The following is a 5,853-nucleotide window of genomic DNA, read 5'->3' on the forward strand; positions in this document are numbered from 1 at the left end:
TTGTTGGATCCAGTTGGCTAATATCTTGCTGAGGATTTTTGCATCTATGTTCATCAGGGAAATTGGTCTGTAGTTGTCCTTTTTAGTGGGGTGTTTGGTTTTGGAATCAAGGTAATACTGGCTTCATAGAAAGAGCTTGGAAGTTTTCCTTCTATTTCTATTTTTTGGAACAACTTCAAGAGAAAAAGTGTTAACTCTTTCTTAAATGTTTGGTAGAATTTCCCTGGCAACCATCTGGCCTGGACTCTTGTTTTTTTTGGGAGACTTTTGATTACTAATTTGATTTCTTTACTGGTTATGGGTCTGTTCAAATTTTTTATTTCTTCCTGTTTCAGTTTCGGTAGTTTATATGTTTCTAGGACTTTGTCCATTTTTTTCAGACCGCCCATCTTATTGGCGTATAATTGCTCATAATATTCTCTTATTATTGCTTGTATGTCTGCTGTGTTGGTTGTGATCTCCCCTCTTTCATTCTTGATTTTATTTATTTGAGTCTTTTCCTTTTTCTTTTTCATCAAACTGGCTAGTGATGTATCAATTTTGTTAATTCCTTCAAAGAACCGGCTTCTGGTTTCATTGATCTGTTCTACTGTTTTTTGGTTTCGATAGCATTAATTTCTACTCTAATCTTTATTTCCTGTATTCTACTGGTTTTAGGTTTTATTTGCTGTCCTTTTTCCAGCCCTTTAAGGTATAAGATTAGGTTGTGTATCTGAGACCTTTCTTCCTTCTTTAGGAAGGCCTGGATTGCTATATACACCCCTGTTTTGGCCACCTTTGCTATGTCCCAGAGGTTTGGGTCTGTGGTGTTATCATTTTCGTTGGTCTCCATGAACTTTTTAATTTCCTCTTTAACTTCTTGGTTAGTGCATTCATTATTTCATAGGAGTTCTTTAGTCTCCAAGTATTTGTTATCTTTCCAAATTTTTTCTTGTGGTTGATTTTGAGTTTCGTAGTGTTGTGGTCTGAAAATATGCATGGCATGATCTTGATCTTTTTGTACTTGTTGAGGGCTGATTTGTGTCCTAGTGTGTGATCTATTCTGGAGAATGTCCCATGTGCCCTGGAGAAGAATGTGTATTCCACTGCTTTAGGATAAAATGTTCTGAATATATCTGTTAAGTCCATCTGGTCCAGGTGTAATTCAAAGCCATTGTTTCCTTGTTGATTTTCTGTTTAGACGATCTTTCCATTGCTGTAAGTGGGGTGTTGAAGCCCCCTAACCATGATGGTATTATTATCAGTGAATTTCTTTATGTTTGTTATTAATTGATTTATATATTTGGGTCCTTCAAATTTGGAGCATAAATATTTATAATTGTCAGGTCTTCTTGGTGGTTATATATGATATATCACCTTAATTATGATATAATGCCTATCTTCATTTTTTGTTAGTCTTTATTTTAAAGTCTAGATTGTCTGATATAAGTTTGGCTACTCTGGCTTTCTTTTGGCAACCATTAGCATGATAGATGGTTCTCCATCCCCTTACATTCAGTCTGAAGATGTCTTTAGGTCAAACGTGGGTCTCTTGTAAACAGCATATAGATGGATCTTGTTTTCTTATCCATTCTGTTACTCTATGTCTTTTGATTGGAGCATTTAGTCCATTGACGTTTACAGTGAGTACTGAAAGATATGAATTTATTGCCATCATGGTGCTTGTAGAATTGGAGTTTCTGGTGGTGTTCTCTGGTACTTTCTAGTCTTTGTTGCTTTTGGTCTTTTTTTGTTTTGTTCTTGTTTCCATCTTTTCTCCCCTCAGAGAGTCCCTCTTAAAATTTCTTGTAGGTCTGGTTTAGTGGTCACGAACTCCTTTAATTTTTGTTTGTCTGGGAAACTTTTTATCTCTCCTTCTATTTTGAATGACAGCTTTTCTGGATAATGAATTCTTGCCTGCATTTTTCTGATTCAGCACATTGAATATATCATACCACTCCTTTCTGGCCTGCCAAGTTTTTGTGGATGGGCCTGCTGCAAACCTGATCTTTCTTCCCTTGTAGGTTAAGGGCTTTTTTCCCTTGTTGCTTTCATGATTGTTTCCTTGCCTGAGTGTTTTGTGAATTTGACTGATATGCCTTGATGATGGTCGGTTTTTGTTGAATCTAGTGGGAGTACTTTGTGCTTCCTGGATTTTTATGTCTGTGTCTTTCCCCAGGTTAGGAAAGTTTTCCACTATGATTTGCTCACACAACCCTTCTACCCTTCTTTCTCTCTCTCCCTCTTTTCTGGGACCGCTATGATTCTGATGTTCCTTTTTAATGAGTCACTGATTTCTCTAATTCTTAAATTGTTCTTTTTTGCCTTAGTCTGCCTCTTTTTTTCTGCTCCATTATTGTCCATAAGTTTGTCCTCTATATCATTGATTCACTGCTCTGTCTTATCCATCCTTGCCACCGTGGCATTTATTCAAGATTGCAGCTCAGTTATAGCATTTTTTATTTCATCCTGACTAGCTTTTACTTCCTTTATCTCCTCAGAAAGGGATTCTAGTCTATTTTCAATCCCAACTAATATTCTTTTTATCATGATTCTAAATTCTGGTTCAGACATCTTGCTTGTATCTGTGTGGATTAAGTCCCTGGATGTCATTTCTTCCTGCTCTTTCTTTTGGGGTGAATTCCTTTATTTGATTATTTTGAAGGAGAAAAGGAATTAATAAGGTAAAAAAATTAAAATTAAAAACAACACACACACACAATATCAAATAAATGATGCTAAATCCTACGTGTGTTTTGTTCTGGTTGTTGAAAGGAGCCTGATAGATTAGAGAAAAAAGGGAGAAAAAAAAAGGAAAACGTTTGAAAATTTGAAAAAATGAATACAATGAATTAGAATAAAATGAATTGATGGAAGTAAAATAGAATTTGAAAAAAATTACAAAATAGTAAAGAATATAGTGAAAAACATTAAAGAAAAATATTTTTTTTTCAACATTTATTTATTTTTGGGACAGAGAGACAGAGCATGAACGGGGGAGGGGCAGAGAGAGAGGGAGACACAGAATCGGAAACAGGCTCCAGGCTCTGAGCCATCAGCCCAGAGCCCGACGCGGGGCTCGAACTCACGGACTGCGAGATCGTGACCTGGCTGAAGTCGGACGCTCAACCGACTGCGCCACCCAGGCGCCCCAAGAAAAATATTTTTAATAAAAATTGAAAGTAAAAATAAAACTTTTCTCTGTGTTCAAGAAAAAGAAAAGAAATGAAAGAAAAAAATAAAAAGATGGATCAATGAACAGACTGAAATAAGATTGAAATTACCTCGTTTTCCCCTAGAAGTCAAACTATGAAGCACTTTACAGGCGGTAAACTAAGCAGGTGGAGACACTTGTGATCCTGAAGAGTGAGGTTGGCTCAGTTGGGCGGGCTTAGTGTAATGGCTCTGTTCTCCACTAGATGGCGCTGCTTGGTTTGCTGGGGTAGATTGTTTCGGCGCTTGTAGGTGTGTATGCGCATACTCGGGAAGCTATGGCGTCACCCAGCTACCCAGTCTCTGTTCTCCCCGCTCAGCAATCATGCACCTGTCCGTTGTCTCCAGCTTCTCTCCATTCCCTGCCTTTACACTGTCCGTGACCAAGCCGTCAGGTTGCCAGGCAGCACCTCCCTCCTGAGTTTTATCTCCAATGCGACTGTGTTTCCCAACCTCTCACCTCTGAGGGACTGCGGTTTGAACCGCTCAGACCTTCTCACAGAGGGTCTCACCGAGCAATGGCTGGTGCTGGCTGCACCCAGGAACGTTCGGGAAACCTCGCTGCTGCTGATGCCCAGAGACTGTGGCTGGGTGCCAGCCCCATCCAGAAGAAGTTCAAGCAGTCGTGTAGCAGCAACGTTTCAGGGATTATGGTAAGTCACAACACACATTTGGCACCAATCTTCACCCTTAAGGCCCTTGTTCCAGCACCAGCTAATGTGGTTGTTCTCTGGGGTCTGCTGGGGCCTTTGCCTCTACCAGATGTCCTCCAAGCAGGGGGTGTGAGCCAAGGACCCCCCAGAGCTCACTCTGCTCCTGGGGATTCACCCTTCCCACCAGAACACCACCAGGTATCGAACTACAGAGTTTGAGACTCTGTGCTCCCCCTGTTCATAGAGTCTTAATGGAATTTAAACCCTCTCCTTTCTCCTTTTTCCCTTTTTTGTTCAGTCCTGTGGCTGTTTCCACTTTTCCGCTTTCTCTCCGGCTGCTTTTAGTGGTGGTGGGGGGGGGGGAGGAGGTGCCTTTCCCGAACTCTCCCCCCATCTCCGTCCCCTATCTGCAAGCAAAGCAAAAACAACTCCCGGCCCTCTGCGGCTTCTATCTCCCCCAGTTCACCTCTCCGTGCAGGGTACCTGCTGAGTTTTGTGGTTCAGGTTGTGTAGATTGTTGTGTTAATCCTCAAATCAGTTTTCTAGATGTGCGGGATGATTTAGTGTTGTTCTGGCTGTATTCCATGGATGGGAGATGCAAAAAAAACTTCCAAGCTGTTCTGCCATCTTGACCCCTCCCCTCATTGTGGTTTTGATTTGCATTTCCCTGACGCTGAGTGACCATCTTTTCACATGTCTGATGGCTATCTATATGTCTCTGTGGAGAAATGTCTATTCAGGTTCTCTACCCATTTGAAATAGGATTTTTTTTTTTTTTTTTTTGGATATTGAATTGGGTGGGTTCCTTATATATTGCGGATATTAATGTCTTATGGGTTTTATCATTTGCAAATATCTTCTCCCATTAAGTAGGTTGTCTTTTTGTTTTGCTGATGGTTTCCTTCACTGTGCAAAAGTTTTTTAGTTTGATGGAGTACCCGTTGTTTATTTTTGCTTTTGTTACCCTTGGAAAATAAGTTTATTCACTGACTTCAGTGCAGCTAAAATTGGACAAGTTACCAGGAAGCATCGTCCCAAATGCCCACATGCCTGCATTTTCTCTTTGTGGGTGATGACACTGAGAACATTCTGTTCTCACAGACGGCCTCCTTTTGAAACGTGAAAAGAAAACTGTAAACAGCAGTTTGCAACCTGTTTACCCACGTTCTCCTATGCCATAGTACCCTTGCAGCTGTGTCTGCCTAGAGAAGAATGCAGGAAACAGTGGTAATGGCTTCCCTCTTCTCACTCTGAAGGACCAATTTGGAAGGGCATAAGGTGAGACTCTCACACTAGCCAGGAAGTGCTGGCCTCAGTTCGGGTGCCCAGTAACTATCAAGGAGCATCAGAGAGCCTGGAGACCCCCTTTGGCTACTGAAGTTCATATGTGACCACACTGCATAACATTTACGCACTGGGTATATCCACAACCCAAGTACTGACGGCCACCTAGGCCCACTTAACTGAAGAAGTAAGGTGGACTGTGGGCATTGGCACAGTCTTAGGAAGTTAGAGGACAGACAGGCACTTTCCAAAACTCTGAAACAAAGATTTAGTCACTAGTACCCTAGTAGCTCTAAAGTGTTAACATTGCAGGATTCCACAAATCCATAACTTCCTCTAAGGGAATTGGTTCTGCACTTAGTTCAGTACTTCACAAACCACAGAATGAAACATATGGGATTGAGTAAACAAATCTTCTATCCTTTGGTGCCATCACAAACTTCTGGGTCACCTCCTGTTGATGGATACTTGTTGGGCAAAGAACTTAGAATACCATAGACTGCATTTTATATCAAATGCCTTCAGACAACCTTGAGAGTTAAACCCATTCTTAGAGGAAGGAGAAATGAGAAATAAGATAATTAAGAGTCTGATGGAAAAAAAAATTCTAAGAAAAACTATAGAGACACAGACACAAATAGGAATCCAGTTTTTAAAAATTAAGTAGAATTGGAGCCCAAAAGTAGTGTATGACTGTGGGACCTCCCAGGGGCAGGGGAAACTG

The sequence above is a fragment of the Herpailurus yagouaroundi genome, unplaced genomic scaffold (genome assembly GCF_014898765.1).
Source record: "Herpailurus yagouaroundi ecotype Mexico unplaced genomic scaffold, PumYag 184, whole genome shotgun sequence".
NCBI lineage: Eukaryota > Metazoa > Chordata > Mammalia > Carnivora > Felidae > Herpailurus > Herpailurus yagouaroundi.